Below are 20,052 nucleotides of genomic sequence, written 5' to 3'. Positions count from 1 at the left end.
AACTTTATAGCATAGAATATTATTATTTTGCAACAAGATTTGAACTGAAACAGAGCTTAATCTGTTACACCCACGCATTAAAATGGTTTGACAACAAAGATATTTCCAAACAAAGGAGACATTTACTATTATAATTATGAATAAATTATTGGTTCGGCAATGGTCTACCAAAAGTATATCATGCATTTTTTTATTTGACAACTGAGAATAACTTCGACTCTAACATTATAACTAAAAAGATACTTGCATCTATTACAATTATACTTATATTATGATATTCTAATTAACTCGTCACAATTCTATAGGCCCATTATATATAAATAAATGGTTCATCAATTAAATTTTGATCTCATGGAAATCTTAATTGATTACAATTCTAATGAATAATTATGATGAACCATGAAGTTTTCAATTGGTACTTTATTGGTTTTCCAAGAATTTATATAAATATTTTCAAAAATTAAAATCGTCAAATTCACCTGTATTAAAAAACTTAAGTAATTTGAATTTGATATCACAATCAATATTCAATTTAACAATTGTACAAAAATAGTTCACAGAAAGAATATATTCATTACCTTTAATAGGAACTACACTGTAACTATAAGGAGCAATCATTTCATCCAACTGTATATATCAACATTAACAAACAATAAAATAAAGATGTAAGAAAAATACATCAGTAAGAAACATATAAATATTATTATGCATAAATTATTTAAGAAACGAAAGCAGTATGATATAAAGAAAAAAGAAAATCTAAACCTTAAAGTAGATCAAACACACCATACATAAGATAAGAATAGTCTAACATTCAGATAAATCTCTCTCTCTCTCTCTCTCTCTCTCTTTCTATAACATGTACAATGTATGAGTCCGTTGAAATTCACATAACTATATATATATATATATATATATTCATCTCACTTGCAATTTATTAAGCGCAATACATTAATGAGCAAATTAAATTTTACAAAATAAATCATTAGGAAATTAATAGTTTGATATATTTTTATATCGTGAAATCTTTATTTTTATTTTTACACAATAATGAAACCATGAATTGCATAATTAATTATAGTTGTTAAATTATTAAATATTTTGTTACTGTTTTAAAAGACTACAATAAGTTTTTTATCAAGTATGATTATATTCGGAGTTGGATATCTTCCGCTTGGTTAAAATGTTGCCGTTTAACATGTTCATCATCTTTAAAAGCAAATTAGGGATTAAGGGCATTTTTTTCGTTGATTATGTAATCACGGTTGCACTTCAAAAGCTTTCGTATGTATCAACAAACTGAATTACATTACTTTACTAACTAAATTTATTGTTTTTGTCGACTCACATCACTGTTCAACTTTGTTTTTACTTGCATTAACCAACAATTTGTGGGTAATTTCAGTTTTTCTTACTGAGTTTTATTTGCATCTAATTTTTTTGTTTGACAATGTTGCTTATATAAATTCCTAGCACAATTACTTGTACTGATCTTTTGCAATTCTGAAAACATTACAGTATCAACGATGATTTTGATTTATTACCATGCGATGGTTTTAAATTTTTCTGTAGATTCGCATCCCCTACCTGGGTTTTTCACGTTTTTTGAAATTTTTCTCCAGTGTGGTCTTGTTCCTCCTTTCTCTTCATTTGTCGAAGAAGTCATGATTTCTTATAACTTTACACCCAGTCAGCTCCATCTCAATGCCTAGAAAATAGTTTTGGGTTTTGAAGCTCTATGTTTGATGCATCATATTCTACCCATGTTTTATATTTTTAACTACTTCTATGCATTGAAAAAGAGGCTGAATAGTCTGTTCTATTTTATTGAGGGTAGAAAATGTCAAGAATTGTTAACTGGATTATCAAATAAAGTGCGTGGATGGAATGATAGATATTTTCTATTGGGTTGCAAAAAAGCTTGGGGTGGATTACCCACAGAATGGACAAAGCTAAAATACCCCACCACAATCTCGGTAAAAAAGATGTGAACGAATCTGGCATCTAGACATTGGAGAATTTTATTCGTAATCAACAAACATTTGATGTTTTTGATATGTTGGAGAAATACTCGATTCTTCAATTCGAAAGAGGTATTGCAATTTTTTATATGATTAGTTTTCATTTATTTATTAACTGTTTCTCATGTAGCTTTTTTTTTTTTTTTTTCCTGGTTATGGTGGAATGTGGATATCGAAAAAGCTTCCCCAAATTCAATAGCTTCAATATCAACTTTTATGCCGAAATTGATGGGCCCTATTTCTACGACACGATCTACATTTGAAATTGAAGATTAAGATGAAGATATAAAAGAGCTGCCACTGTTCAGGCAAAGCAAGCGTAAAAAGGTGTGTGATGAGGAAGCTCAAGTTTCAATTCCTCCCAACAGTTTAAAGACAATGTCTAATAAAGATCTTGAAGAACTTACATTAGAAGAGGTGAAATCTGTGATTTAAAATTGATGAATTTGGTTTACTTTTAGTTTATTAATTTTTTTTTTTATATTATTGTTGTTGTTGTTGACATGTTTGTGGAACAGAGAGTTATGGCTTATTTAGAAATCAGGAGGCGATGGCTGGCCTCCAATAAAGTCATTGCAAATTTTGAAACAATCAAAAAAAAGATTTGTTGTTCACAGGCCAAAATCACAAAGGAAATAATGGATTTAGAGAAATAGATGGCAGAAGCTATGACTGAATCAGGGTTTCGTAAGAAGAAATTATCAATTATTGAATAATCATGTTCAAATGCAAAGTTAGAAAATGATGTTCTTGAAAGAAAGGAGAAAGAATTGTTGGACTACAACAACAAGCTGAAACAACAAGCTGAAATCTACCCTTGTTGTAGTTGAAAAGGAAAGAGATAGAGCTTTTGATGTTGTCTCACGCATGTTCTTGAGCACTCGAGAAGTCTGTTTTGATGCATTTAATTCCAGATTTCCTAATGAATATTTCAGTTTCTTAAAGAGTTTGATTCTGCAAGACGAAGAGAGAGATATGGTAAAAGAGGATTGAAACGCCGACGTTTGTGGTAATAGTGGTAACGTAGTTCAGACCTTAAGGTTTCTTGTTACTTATGCTTTGTTTATGGATCTGGTTCTTATAGTACTACCATCGAATTTTTTGGTTTAGATTTGGATTTTTGGTTTTCGAAATGTCGGTTTTGCCCAAGGGCGATTCGATTTACATTTGAGAGATGTGGAATGATAATCTCAAAGAGGAATTTGCTTTAATTCGCGAAATTGTTGATAAGTATAATTATGTAGCCATGGATACTAAGTTTCCTGGCGTTGTTGTGCGTTTGGTTGGGACTTTCAAGATTATAAACAATTATAACTACCAGACATTGAAAGATAATGTCGATATGTTGAAATTGATTCAATTGGGGCTAACGTTTTCATACGAGAATGGAAATTTACCTAGTTGTGGTTTGCAAATGATTCAGTGGAGTTGTTGCGCCAATGCGGGATTGACTTTAAGAAGAATAATGAGAAGGGTATTGATGTGAATCAATTTGGTGAGCTTTTGATGTCAACAGGGATTGTGTTGAATGATATGATGGTGTTCACTGGGTTACGTTTCATAGTGCTTTATGTTTGTATTTTTAAAAATATTCCTTGATATATTATTATTGAACTGTGTGTGGAGCTATTGTAACTGCTATACTTGGTTAATGATTGGTACACTCTTAAGAACGTTAATTTGGATTGTATCAGCAAATATTGAAATACTGGTATTACAATATTGCAAACCTATTGTTTAACCAATACAAAATAATTTCAAACAGTAAAAAAAAAAAAAACAACTTATATGAGAATAGGGATTTTTTTAGTATATTTTAATATCAAAATACATGTGTGCATTGCTTTATATATTTATCAAGGTTCAACAATGGTGTAGGTCCAGCTTCTGTAGTCATCTAATCAGAACATTCTTATTTGAGATCGATTGAATATTCCTGTGTCTTAAGATCAACAAAAATAAGCTTAACATTGTCCACGATTTCACCTAAAGCATCAATCATATCTTTGCATTTTTCTCTTGTACCATTTAGATTTTTTATGTTGCTGCAAATATTGGGTAGTATCTGTTTGAACTCCTTTTGTCTACCACCCATTGCCGCACCAACAGGTTTAAAAAAACAATGAATTTCAATAAATATTTAAACATGTTGGAAATACAAATTGCATTATGACTGTATATATTAGTTTTATATTACACAAAATTTGTATTATCTTCTCTCTTGACGCTTTCCCATTCCGAGTCACTCTTCATTTGCAAAAAGCAAAGTATCCTTTGCTTTCAAATCCGAAACAATAGCGACTATAGAATTCATGACCTTGACCAGCAAATGCATGCCTTCTTTGATTTTTGTTTTCCCAATATTTATATTGGAAACATTGTGGTTTATGTAGCTCAAAATCTGTTTTAGGTCTCTTCTTTCTCCAGCCATTATCGAACCAATTAAATGTAAAAGAGATAAAAGAGAGTCTACAAACGTATAGAAGTTATATGAAAAAAAAGTTGAGATTGATACTTATATATATATACAGTTTTGAGAAGAGCTTAAATAAGAAGAGAAAACAAACATATGGAAAACAAATAGACATGTTCTATTAAATGAATGCAACGATTGAAGAACCCGAAAATATCAAAAACCCAACCGAGGTGATATGCACCGACTTGAAACGTTTCATTGATTTAATAAATGATTACATTTGGAAAACCAGCAAAGAAATAGTAATAAATAAGTATAATGATAAAAAAAAAAAAATTGTTCGAATAGTTTCAAAAGAAACAATAATATATATTTAGTTAAAGTCCATTGTTTCATACAGAAATTACAGCCTGATATTAGCATAAAAATGTGTTTAGTAGACCAATGGTAAGAATGTTATAGTTCAATGAATGATATAATATTTATAAACATTATCAAACTTAATTAATATGAAATCGTATATTAAATTAATTTGTTATTTTAATTTGGTTGATGGTTTTATGTTAATCAAGTAAATAGTTATATTAAATTACTAATGACATTTTAGTTTTTCAATCCATTTATGTATCTCCAGTTGGCTAATTTGAATTAAATATATTTCACCTAATTTTTGAAATATTTAACAATAATGTTGTTCGGGGTATTCCTAAAAAATTAAATATTATTTTATTAAAAAGTACACCTGCTATTTCAAAAACATCGGTCCAACCAGTTTTTTACAGTCGGCGGATTAACAGTTATTTATGTTTCATTAATATATTCATTTATCTGGTGTTTCTTTATTTAATGCATTTTCTATTTTTTTTAAGCTATGTTCACACCCATTGTCTGTCCAACACGTTGTCAGTGTAATCGTTTCAGCTTTCTCTTGTGTCGGTGCTGATTTTCTTTTGAAGGGTTTGAAGCTTTCGTGTTGACATCTTCTAATTGCCGATTCAGTTATTGTATATCTCATCCCTTTTTCAATACTATTCTTTGTTTTTGGTAGTAGTTTCATCTATTTGTTTGTGTAATCTATCGTTAAAATTTGTTTAATGTTATAGTATACAGTTGTATTTGATGGGCATTCCTACGAATTGATGTTATTTCTACGCAATTATAACACTTGTAAAAAAAATTTGATCAAGCATTATTAAAAATGAAAACCTAGGTTTACCATTCATGAGAAATTAATACTTGAAGGGTCACAAAAAGGAAGAAACAAAAAAAATTTTTTTACAACTACTTTTATAAAGAAATTTCTTGTTTCAGAATTTACACGTTTGAGATAACGATTTTTTTTTTTTTTCTTTTGCCGTTTTTTTTCTTGTTAATATATTTCAGTTTCATATTTGATCTGCTTTATTATGTAATCTTTGGCAGAATGGAAAAGACGAATCAATCATCAAAGATGGTAGGAATCACAAACTGAGGGAAAAGAAAATGCAAAGAATTTATCTCCAAAAACTAAACGGAAGAAAGTTGGTAGAGGTCCTGGTAGGCGCTCTGCAAGACTCCAAGGAATAGTTGTGGATACTCACAATGACAATGTTCAACGTGTGATAAAATCAGTGATTTTCACTGACAATGACCAAGAAGTCGAGCTGCAATCACCTCAACAGATGAAATAGGCTGAACCAAGTAATACAATTGAAAATTTGAAAGGAAAGGTTGACCATTTAATACATCTAATAAAAAATCAGCAAACTAGATATAGAGATTTGTACTTCAAATCCCAAAAGAAGTATAGAGATTCTGGTAGAATATGACTCGCTTTTCTAGATGATTTCAAATGTTGTATCTATTTAAGTACTTGTTAATGATTTTAATGATTTTGTTTTCACTCAAATTCAGGTTGAAACCTTAACAGAAGAAAATCATCAGTTGGCTTTGAAGCTAGAAAATGCATTTGGAAAACTTGAAGTAGTATGACTTTTACAGATTATTAATCAGATACGCTGTTGTATCACTTTTATAAACTCACAATATTTTTATAGCAAAATAATGTCTTTCCACAAACTATATTTTATATGTGAAATTGGTGAAAAGAATTTGAACACTTGAGAAGATCAGAAAAATTGTGTTTATTTTGTTTGCTTGCAGATAGAGAAGTACACTAGATTATGTCTAGAATTGATGAACAAACAGAAGAACACGGTCTTGCCAACAAATTCAACAGAAGTTTAATATATAGTCAATGTATTCTCTCAACCAGCACATGAGCATCAACCTCGTCGCAGAGGTAGATCCCCATCGAGCAAGAGAAAGAATATCTACAAATGAAGACCCAATTCGTTTATGTATTTAATCTATTCAATATGAAATGAGTACTTTATGAAAATTTCTATGTTGTTTCTTTTGGATTGCTTTTATAGTTTTTATGTGAACTTAAAAAACGTTTGGTTAGCTTTTTTACATGAATATTGCAATGTTATATTGTTTCTTTTGGATCACTTTTATAGTTCTTTTCCTCTTTTGTGATGTCCCTATTATGTTGTATAAAAATGGTCTAATTATATTTTCAGCATCATCCGCTTGTACAATTGATACTATATTTGCAGACATGTTTCTGACATTCGATGTCAGTATTTCGTAGTGAATTATGCATGATATTTAATATTACCTGAATAATATTGAGATTAACTATTTAAACTTAAAATTTCTACTAACCTTCCATAATTTCTGTAACTTATAATAATTTTCAAGTTTGACATTGTCTACTAAAACTTTTCTCACAATATAGGATTCATATATTTCTTTAAAATCAGTAACCTTCAGTCCAATTCTCAAAACAAACTTCTATTCACACAATTCATTCAAAAACTTAGTTTGTTTAATAATTGAGAACATGATAATCCAATTAATTTCTGGATTACTATATCAAACAAAATAAAAGTTATTTCGGCAATTCTATCAAACATACTCATATCTACATTTTTCTTGTTATAACATTAATGAAAAATTTACTAAAATTAAATGGAGAATGGTCCTATTACTGGACCAACCATAAACATATGTTATACTTATTTTATTCATTTAAAACGGTAACAAAAAATTTAATAATTTGAAAACTATAATTGATTAGAAATTTCATAGTTTCATTATTATTATTATTTTTTAAATAAAGATTTTCAGATATAAAAGTATTTCCAACTATTAATGTTGTGATAATTTGTCTTAAAAAATTGTATTTCCTCAATAATGTATTACTATCAATTAACTATAATTCAAACAAATCTGATCCCATAAATAAATATTGACATAAAATCACATGAATTTCAGGGGACAGCATGCATTGTAGTAAACAATATGTCGAATATACAATTATTTCAGCTCAAAATATCAAAACTAAACCATAACGTTTTATACTAATTGTAGTAAACAATATATCGAATCTACAGTTATACCTAATTATTAATGACATTTTTGCATTTCTTTTGTTGTTGTACATTATATAATTTGATCATATTTCATATTCCAACCATACAACTTGATTGTTCATAGAGTCAAAGGTTCAATTTTGTTATTCATGAGTGAAGGGTGTGATATATTTTTTTTTTTATACAAAATAGTTTGTTCACTGTTTTATACTAATTGTGGTTTAATGTTATATTTGTTTATGTTGGCATCCATCAATCAAGATAAAGCATTTTCACAAACAAAGTCCCAATTACATTATATACTTAATCTATCAAATGTGACATGATCACTTTATCAAGACCTCAACTTTTTTTTTGGATTGCTTTTTTAACCCTTACTGCTACTTTTAACATTATGATCGTCACTTTATTTCTGCTAATTTCCTCGTTCCCTCTCTTTCGATGTGTCTGACATGTCTGTACAAGAATTGTCTATCATGTTTTCAGCATCATCAGCTTCAACTCTTGCCACCATTTTTCCAGACACATCTTTGATTTTTTGTGTCAGTATTTCGTATTCAGTCACACCTGACATCAAGGATTGTGATCCATATTCTCAATTATTTGCCTATTGTTTTCTACAAAACATTGATATCACTTCAATATTATGAAAATTAACTATCTAAAAATAACAATTATACTGACCTTTTGCAATTCTCGCAACTTATATTCATCCTCAAGATTCTCATCAATCGGAAAAAGTTTTGTGACAATATAAGATTTGTATCCTTCCTTCAAATCCATAATTCTCAACTTGATTTTGAAAACGAACATCTGCCCAAACAGCTCACTCAAAAATTTTGGGATATTCTTCTGATCATTACCTTGTTTGTTCAACAGTTGAGAACATGATAAACCAACCAATCTCTGGGTTATTGTATCAAACAATATAAAAGTTGCTTCGACAGTTTCATTTGATCATTTCTACATTGTATCTGTTATAACATTAACTAAACATTGTTACAAATAAATGTCTGAAATTGAATATACTTCTTATTGCATTGACAATACATAATTATAAATAGTAAAAAAATAAACAATGATATACCTCATCTGAGGAGATTTCGATTCCTTGTTGCATTTGTCACAATATAAATAAGTATTAATACCAGGAATTTTCTTCTTGCAATAGATGCAGGAATTGTAACACCAACCATATCTATCATCAACTTCGATTTTCTTGGCCTTAATTGTATACTCCATCACCTATACAATTGTAATTTCTATTCACAAACTATGTTATAATAATCTATTTAACGTTTTAGTGAATACTGTACCTCATCAAAATCATGCCACACGAGATTGGAAACATGTTTAAGTGATGTTCTATTCTCAAACATTTCATTCTCAATCGGAACTTGATTTAGAATCTTTTTATGTAATTGAATTACTGACAGAATTCCCATTCTAAAGTAACAAAGAGTAGATAAAATTTTAAATATGATTCTATCCATGAAATTACTTTAAAAAATTGTTTCTCAAACACATACTCTTTCTGTAGAGAATGCACTTCCCTAATATCTAAATTTATATAAATTCTAGATGCTGAAGTTGTATTGAGATATAATCTTCCTATATGGAAAAAAAACATAAGTTAGTAATCGAAAATATATTAATTTCATGTAACATATTTTTATTACCTTTGAAATCTTTAACATTTGTTGAAGTAACTATTATGACAATTGGGTTGGTACTTGCTGATTGCAAATCTTCACCTATTTCTTTTGAAAATTTTCCGGTCCCATAACGTAATGTCAACTGCTTCTCTGAAATTAATATTAGTGTAAATTATTTAAAGTGGAAGAAGAACGTAAAAATATTAACAAAAGAATTTACTCGGCCATCTGCAATCTAATGTCTCTTTTTTTTAGTCTTTGTCAACTTGATCTCTTCAATTTATCCTACTGCATTCAAAACTCCAATGATATCTGCATATAATTTATCATATTTGATGTACAAAAATATTTCTCACATTTAAAATACAAATATTCGAATTAACTATACTTGATAATAACCTGGTATCATTTGTTCTATTCTGAAGATCATGAAGACCAATAAATTCAAATTTATATCTCGGAATAACAATTCTCGGTTCTGTTATTTCTTGTACAGTTGTGATCATGAGAAATTGTATACGGTATATACCATCAACAGGTTTGTAAGAGGTAGCAAATGGTATGACTTTTATATGCCTGATCAAATATATCGACCCTTCATGAAGCTGATTTTTAAACTTTGCAATCCTATTCTTTGGTATCGAGGCATGAATAACTTGATTCTAAAAAACCAATGAAAATCACAAATTTAAGCAAACCTATATAAATTGGAAATAAAAGTCTTAACATTATTTTCAAACTATATTTTATACCTATTGATCAATCAAAATCATGTCAAGGCTCATAAGTTCGTAACCCATTATGAAATTCCTACATTCCCACAATCTATATACTCTGACAGTGACTATCCAATCATCTCTTGATTCATCAATATCTTTAAGAAAATTATTAGACATTGTTATGACTTGCCTGCAAAAAGAAATTCATCCTTAATACAATTTAATAAAAGCAACAAAGATTCCCAACTGAGATTTTACAACTAAAGCAAATGTTGTTGTATCACAATTATAAATAAATAAATAAAATAATGTTTCAGTTTTATAATCTAATTCATACTATAAATATTTCTTATCACAATTTAATAGTATGCGGAATTTTTTGTTTGGTATTGAAATTTTAAACTCCAAGAAGAACTTACTGATTTACAATTGTCACTACAATATTGTTTGACAATTTTTTTATTACAATTCTATAATATTATTATATGCAAATTAATAGCTTTTATAGACGAATTCATAATCCAACAAATAAAACTTTACAATAGAAAGATAAAAACAATTGAAGGTATCACATTACCTATAATAGGAACTATATCTCAACTATGCCAGCAATTTGTTTGTTTTATTTATTTATTTATTTATTTTTTTGTTGGGAACAATGATCTAATGATGTACTCTCAAGTACCTTTACTTATTTCTCTTAATCGTGTGCGATAACATAAACAACTACATATATATAACAAACACATTAATTTCAAGAGTTATGTATAAAACCTTTCACATTCAGGTTAATGCTCCTCACACTTCACATTAATTTCGCATTAAACATAATACATAGCAAGTACAATGTATTGATCTCTTTCAGATAAATATTTATCCACAAAACTGCATCAACTTCAATAACACTTAATAAACAACATAACAATAATAACAAAATTAAATAACCACTGGGATTTTTTTATTTTTGTAATTTTTTTATGTAGACAGCTATAATTCTTATTTAAGTTGCATTTGACACAAACTTATACTATTATGTGACAAACGGTACCATTTATTTCATCAACACTTAAAAAACAAACACTACATTAAGAACGACATTAAATATCAGAATACCAAACATCATTATAATACCAAACACATCAATAAAAAAGGAAGTATATTAACCCGTAATTAAACAAAAATTCTAATATCCTGACCATTAATAGTAATATCACATTGAAATTATTACATAACAGTACAATGCACCAATCGATTTTGGATAAATATATATCTATAAATATTTGCAACGTCAACAATGCACCTATAAAATTAATAATAGTACAAATCCAACGCATCAAAAAGGAGCAATTGTAAAGCTACAAAACACGATATCAAGAGACTAACACCATTAAGAACAACAATAAATATGAGAACGCAAAACATCATCAAAATACCAAACATATCAATGAAAAAGTAAGTATACTAACCCATCGGGCTACATGATTAGTTTCACAGTTTTTTTTATTACAATTTATCCGCATACAATACCATGACTCAGAAACCACACCTTTGATTTATTGAATAAATTACAGCATAGCAAATGGTTTATTACAATGTAAATCATAAACTTTATCGTTTATAGACTGATACTGAAATTTTCAACTGAGAGAGACATTGAGTCGCTTCAATTTTTTTTTATCAATATTATATATAGTTCGGCAACTTTGCTGATATAAACTAAAAGAGAAATTAAGCCACTTTATTTTTTATTAATATCATAGTTCAACATCCTTAAAAAATTGTCTAACAAATTGTATGGAATCTGTTGCCTAACCATTGTCCATAATTATGATTGTTCAAAGCCTACTATGGTCTATAACTTCACTGTCAAACCATCAATTTGGATATAAAATGGTGATAGGGAAAATACCGATTGTGATATCATTTTTTAAGAATGCTTGGAATTTCGATAGATAAAGGTGTCATCGAGGTCTACATTCTATTGCCGAACCATAACCAGGATGTAATTAATTGCATTTATAATTTGTTACAACTTTTCTAGGATCACTGTTAAACCATGAATTTGAATACTTATCCATGATTTAAGGATGGCCAAAATTTGGATAGCTTGATATATTAGAAAGATAGACAATTCCATTTGTTCCTCTATTAGTCAGTCCTAGGTTATTTTTTATAGTCAGACCAAGTATTAGGCAACTTGCCTGATGCCAACTTAGAGAGACGTTAAGCCACTTAATTTTTATTAATATTGTAGTTCGGCATCTTTAAAAAATTGCCTAACAAATAGTATGGAATCTATTGCCTAACCATTGTCCATAACTATGATTGTTCAAGCTGTCCAAATCTTTACATCATCAAATGATTGATATATCAGATGGAATTCGTAGTAGTCAATATACGGTGATTTGCTAGTTGTAGTCAATATACGATCCACAATTTATCCATAAGGTATCATTGAGGTCTACATTCCAATGCCGAACCATTATCAAGATATGATTGGTTGCGTTTATAATTTGATATAACTTTTCTAGGAACACTGGTAAACCATGAATTTGATTGGAATTTGGACACCTTGATACAATTCCATTTGTCCCTATATTGGCCACATTCAGATAAATACTCCTCACACTTCACATTAATTTCGCATTAACGATAATACATAGCAAATATAATGTATCGATCTCTTTCAGATAAATATCTATCCACAAAATTGCATCAAATTCAATAACACTTAACAAACAACATAACAATAATAACAAAATTAAATAACGATTGGGATTTTTTTATTTTTTTATTTGGATAGCTGTAATTCTTATTTAAGTTGCATTTGATACAAACTTATACTATTATGTGACATAAATAGTACCATTTATTTCATCAGCACTTTAACAAAAACACTACATTAAGAGTGACATTAAACATTAGAATACCAAACATCATCATAATACTGAACACATCAATAAAAAAGGAAGTATATTAACCCATAATTAAACCAAAATTCTAATATCTAGACCATTAATACTAATATCACATTGAAAGTATCACATAACAGTACAATGCACCAATCAGTTTTGGATAAATATATATCTATAAATATTTGCAGCGTCAACACAATGCAGCTATAAAGTTATTAATAATACAAATCCAACGCATAAAAAATGAGCAATTCTAAAGCTACAAACATGATATCAAGTAACTAACACCATTAAGAACAACATTAAATATGAGAACACCAAACATCATCAAAATACAGAACACATCAATCAAAAAGTAAGTGTATTAGCCCATCGGGCTGCATGATTAGTTTGGCACTTTGTTTATTAAAATTTATCCACATAAAATACCATGATTCAGAAACCACACATTTGATATGCTGAATAAATTACGGCACAACAAATGGTTTATTACAATGCAAATCATAACCTTTATCATTTATAGACTAATACTGAAATTTTCAACTGAGAGAAACATTCAGCCGCTTCAATTTTTTTATTAATATTATAGTTCGGCGGGTTTGCTGATATAAACTCAAAGAGAAATTAAGCCACTTCATTTTTTATTAATATTATAGTTCGACATCTTTAAAAAATTGTACTAACAAATTGTGATGATACATAACTAAACATGCGCCCCTTTTATAACCCTTTCTTTAGACCTTCCGAATACCAACACAGTTAAATACGAATTCAATACGAAGAAAGTTTTCCAATGTTAATACAATGCATCTATATAATTATAGATAGCAATCCTAGACAAATGTCATTAAACCACAATTAGTAATAGCAATCCAATACACCGGTATACTTGTTATTAATGCACATCTTTGGAATGCCAATGCAATGCATCTGTATTATTATTAATATAGATCCCATCTTTTAATTAATTAATAATTATATATGGAGCAATAAATACCAATCCAACGTGTCAAGATAGAGCAATTTGATTGGCTTGTCAATCCAATGTGTCAAAATGGAGCAATTTTAGAGCTTCCAAAATGTACCATATGGCGAACAACCCACATGGGTATTCAGCTTTATATATATATATAGATTGTATGGAATCTGTTGCCTAACAATTGTCCATAATTATGATTGTTCAAAGCCTGCTGTGATCGATAACTTCACTGTCAAACCATCAATTTGGCTATAGAATGATAATAGGGCAAATACTGATTGTGATATCATGATTTAACAATGCTTGGAATTTTGACAAATCAGGGTATCATCGAGGTCTACATGCCATTACTGAACCATAACTAGGATGTAATTAATTGCATTTATAATTTGTTATAACTTTTCTAGGAACACTGCTAAACCATAAATTAGAGTACTTATCCATGATCTAGGGATGGCCGAAATTTGGATAGCTTGATATATTAGAAAGATAAACAATTATATATGTTCCTACATTAGTCAGTCCCAGGTTATTTTTATAGTCAGACCAAGCATTAGGTAGTTTGCCTGTTACCAACTTAGAGAGACATTAAGCCACTTAATTTTTATTGATATTGTAGTTCAGCATCTTTAAAAAATTGTCTAACAAATAGTGTGGAATCTGTTGCCTAACCATTGTCCGTAATTATGATTGTTCAAAGTCTGCTACAGTTGATAACTTGACTGTCAAACCATCAATTTTGCTATAGAATGGTAATAGAGTAGATACCGATCCACAATTTATCCATAAGGTATCATTGAGATCTACATTCCATTGCCGAACCATTATCATGATATGATTGGTTGTGTTTATAAGTTGTTATAACTTTTCTAGGAACACTGCCAAACCATGAATTTGATCAGAATTTGGATACCTTGATACAATTCCTTTCTAGGAACACTATCGAACCATGAATTTGATCGGAATTTGGATATCTTGATACAATTCCATCTGTTCCTATATTGGTCACTTTAGGAATATTTCATTGGCACGAGTCCAAAGGAAAGGATGGTAAATATTTTGTTAAACCTACAACCTAGAAAACATTATGACCAAATCTGATACAATAACATTCCATTCATAAATCACAAAATCGAACCTTAACTACCATCGGATTTTGCTACCTTGTGACAACAATGCACCGAGCAGCACAATTAGATGATAGTTGATGGCCAATCGTGTCACTGAAAATAGAGTTAGCAAAAACAATACTCACACGAGCCTTGTTAACATAAAACAATCCATAAATGTTTCATGTAGCTCCAACCCAAAACAAATGCTTACATATTGGCTAGAACAAACATATAGCATGGTAAAAAAAACAATGCTTAATCTTTAGACAAAATACAAACCATGAACATTTAATGTTACTCAACGTCAACAATACATGGAAAAACTAATTGCCCCTCATATGAACATACTGATAACAAATACTCACTGTTTGGCCGAAACTGTAAGCTAAAAATAAAATTAGCAAACATCAGTGAACATATAATTCACGCTAATCGATTGCAACTACAGACATACCAAATCAATGACCTTACCAAAGACTTAATAAACACAACTTGGTACGGAATACATTGGCTATTATATGAACACGTCAACTTTTTTCCCTGTAACCTGAAAACGAAATCAACAAAATCAAGGAATTCACATTATATGGCGATCGATCGGTAGAAGAGACGCACCGAATCAATGGCTCTACCAAAAAAAATAATAAACACAAATCCTCATTTCCTTGAAAACAAACATAACAAAATATAATCGATCTTCATGTTAACATTGTTAAGGAACAATTATCCATTCCTATAAAAACTGGTACCTAGAAACGGAAACAACAAAATTTAATTAATCTTCATATTAAAATTATCAAGGAACACACTTGCCATTTGGAAGGAATAACACAATCAATCATTCAAATAAATTGGCTGAACAAAAGCAATCATTCAATCTAACAATAACCATTAAAATAGTTGGGAGACATACTTACAGTTTCGCATTAAAATAGTTAGAAGATATACTTACATTTCAGAAGAACAAATCAAAATAACAACTCATCTAACAGAGTCAATCGGACATCCTACTCTATTCCATGCCAATTCATGAATTTTTTACCTGTAAACAACAACAAAAACAAAAACATACATAGATAAAAAAAACCATCGATCAAAATGCACATAAAGAACAGACATATTATTTTCACAAACTAAAATAACCTATAAACAATTGACAAAGGACCAGATGTATTGTTGACACCAACTAACAAATTGCGATGATACACAACTAAACATGTGTGCCTTTTATAACCTCTTATTTAGACGTTCCGAATACCAATGCAATTAAATACGATTTCAATACAAAGAAAGTTTTCCAATGTCAATACAATGCACCTATATAATTATAGATAGTAATTCTAGACAAATGTCATTAAACCACAATTAGTAATAGCAATCCAATACACCTATATACTTGGTATTAATGCACATCTTTGGAATGTCAATGCAATGCACCTATATTATTGTTATTATTATTCATTATCAATACAGATCCCATCTTTTTAATTAATTAATAATTATAGATGGCACAATAAATACCAATCCAACGTGTCAAGATAGAGCAATTTGATTGGCTCGTCAATCCAATGTGCCAAAATAGAGCAATTCTAGAGCTTTCAAAATGTGTCACATGGCGAACAACCCACATGGGTATTCAGCGTTGTGTGTGTGTGTGTGAATCTCTACTTAATAATTTACGTTTTTTTATCAAAATGGTATCTTAAAATAGTATAAGAACTAAATGTCTCAAGTTCGAATCTCTTATGTTTTAAGAGAAAAAAAAATCACATTTCAAATGAGAAATATGTTAGATATGTCTTATTGATCAAGAAAGACAGACCATAAATGGTATCTTTAGGAGTAAAACACAAGTAATAGAAGAATATTTTAGATACTTACATATGTCTTGATGAGGCTATAGTAAATTAAAATTTAACTTAAATTGTTTACACAAATTTAAGATTAGTTAGAAGATACAAGAATTAATGACAACTTTAAACTGTTGTTTTTATTTTACATCAACCACGTTTCTCATGTTTTGAAATTAATGTATTTAACAATTTGCATTGTTGCCATGTTGTTGTATAATAGATTTAACAATATGCATAATGCAACCCCAAGGGGTTGGCCTAGTGGCAAAAAATGTTTATTCTCTTCATTAACTTCTTAGGTTCAAACCACCTTATGATTATCTATCATATTTGTGTCTTACCTAGAATATTGGACTTATAAGGTGTTTAATGGGCTCCAGAGATTAGTTGAGATATGCGCAAGCTATAGTCCAAACACTCCGGTTATAAAAAAAAAAAAAAAAAAAAAAAATATTTGCATAACGCTCTTGTGAAAATTCATCTTTTGCAACTTGCATCAAATGCATGTTATAGAATTATAGTTGTCATATTTTGCTTTTATTGTAGTGACTGAGAAAAAACAAAAAGTCATTCCTTTTTTGTTTGAAATTCTCTCTTATTCCTAAGCGTTATACCAAGGTTTAGTAACGATTTACTAAACCTCAAGTGAGATGCTTGGAGTAATGGAGGTATCAAGGTTTGCTAAAACATGAGACTTAAATAACACTATTCAAAGTGTTTTTTCACTTAGCAATTCAAAACTCTTCTACCATTAATTGTTGAGGCCCAAGGCCTTGTAAAAGTAGAGATTCTTATAGACTTGACCCAACAAGCCCAATTGATTGGAAATGCAATAGGCTTATAAGAATTGTTCATTGGGCTTTAATATCTATTAAAGCTAAAGAAGTCCAACCCCCTGAAAACACCTTATTTAAAAATTGAGAAACGAGTTTCATCCCCCACCTGACCTAACCCACACTTTTTAATTTAGCCTTAAAGATAATATCGAGAAAGGACATTATAAATTCGAAGTCCGCCCACACTCTATCTTATTATCTTAAACCTTTAATTCTTGCATAAATCCTAAATCTAAATTATCATTACCTTTGAAATTATTTGTTTAATGAAAAAATACTTCTATTTTTCAAATTTCACCCAGTTAAAACTAATATTTTGATTCTAAAATTGAAATGGGAGAAATGGGTGTAAATAAAAATATCCAAAAGGACTGCAGGGTACATTGAGTATTCAATGGGGTTTAAGGAGAATTTTTTAAATTTAAAATTGGTGTAATTAATAATGGGGTGTACTGATCAAATTGGTGGAGGCTAAAATTGGTGTTAATTAAGCCCCACTAAAAATGGGCTTTGAAGTGTTTTATAGTTTTTGTTCCATAACTATGATTAAAACAATTTTTTCTTGAGTGGTGTTAAAACAATTGAAACTGAATGGGGCATTGACCCGGTCAAGGGCGGTCAGAACGATCGATTAGATGTTGACAGCAGCAACAAAAATATCTTTAAAAGATTCATTTAGTCTCTAAAATTTTAATATATTGCAACAATATCCCTAAAAGTTTTAATTAGTCCATAAAATTTAAAGATATAACAAAAATGCCCCAACAAAATTCAGTTAGTCCCTAAAGTTTTGAAATATTAAAACACCCTTAGAAAATTACAAATTAGTCTCTTCAAATTTGAAATCTAATAAAAAAAACCATTGCAACCTAAACCAGACCGGAGAGGCTGCTGGTTCCTGGTCGAACCGGTCCGATCTAGTCCAGGTTTCAGAACATTGAGCCCCACTAATTATCTTTCTAAGCCCTAACAATTATTGAAATCATTTTTAAAATACTACGTACAAATATGTTTCAATTTATTCCAAGACTACCCTTTTTAATTTTTTTTTTTTTCCTAACTCTCTTTGTTAACCCTTTTTATTTTCTCTCTAGCGTTTAATTTCGGTCGCTATTTTCTCTGTCACATTAAATTTCAGTTGCTATTTTTTATCTCAAGTTAACTCTCAATGCATTTTAGTTTCCATCTTTTACCTCAAGTTAACTCTTAATGCATTCATTTAACAACATATTTCGTCTTTAAAACCTATTCACCACTCAACTACATTAATTTCATTATTTACTGTTTGGATGATAGAAGACGAGGACAATGTTGATGGAAGCTGTCAAGCAAAAATCTTGCTATAAGAGGAGGGCGATGGGGGCCTTGTTCATTATCAGGTATTTTCAAAATTTGTTCATTATTTTTATCATTATCTGAAATGAAATGAAATGACCTTTATGTCTTCAATAAGTAGAGGTGGCAAAGGCTTGGGCCCAGTCAATCTTGGGCCTGGGCCCCCAAGATCCGAGCCCAAATAATCAAGGACCGGTCCTAGACCCATAAGATTTCTCATGGCCCAGACCCACCTGTCCTATGGGCCTAGACAATTTTTTTTTGTAAAGTTTCATTTTAACTCTATATTTATTATCAATTTCATATTAAATAAGGCGTTTGTATATTTTACAGTGGTTAAAAGGAAATTGGAGGAGGGACCGGCCCTGGGCCCGGGCCCTTTTTCCCTTGGGCTTGGTTCGGTCCTCTCAAGGACTAGTCCTAAGACTGGTTTTTTGGGTTGGGCTTTTTGGGTACGAGCTAATTCTCACCTCTATGAATAAGTAAAAACTATGGACAAAAACTAATGGTAAGTAAGGTGATTGGATAATTTACATAATTAAAAGATTAACTTGTCAATTTCACAAACTACAAAGGAGATGATTACAATAAACCACTTAAACTAATTGACAATTTTACGATTAAACCAATTATTGCACCACTTTTTAGAATGAGAGAATAAGAATTCAGATATAATTTATTTGAATAGTTAAAATAATCTTGAATATTATACAATAAACTATAAATTTTTATATATTTAAAAAATTTAATAATACTCAATTTTATTTCTCAAAAGTTTCTAGGGTTTTAATA

The sequence above is a fragment of the Pistacia vera genome, unplaced genomic scaffold (genome assembly GCF_008641045.1).
Source record: "Pistacia vera cultivar Batoury unplaced genomic scaffold, PisVer_v2 Contig347, whole genome shotgun sequence".
In the NCBI taxonomy this organism is placed as follows: domain Eukaryota; kingdom Viridiplantae; phylum Streptophyta; class Magnoliopsida; order Sapindales; family Anacardiaceae; genus Pistacia; species Pistacia vera.
Note: the sequence above shows the minus strand (reverse complement) of the source record.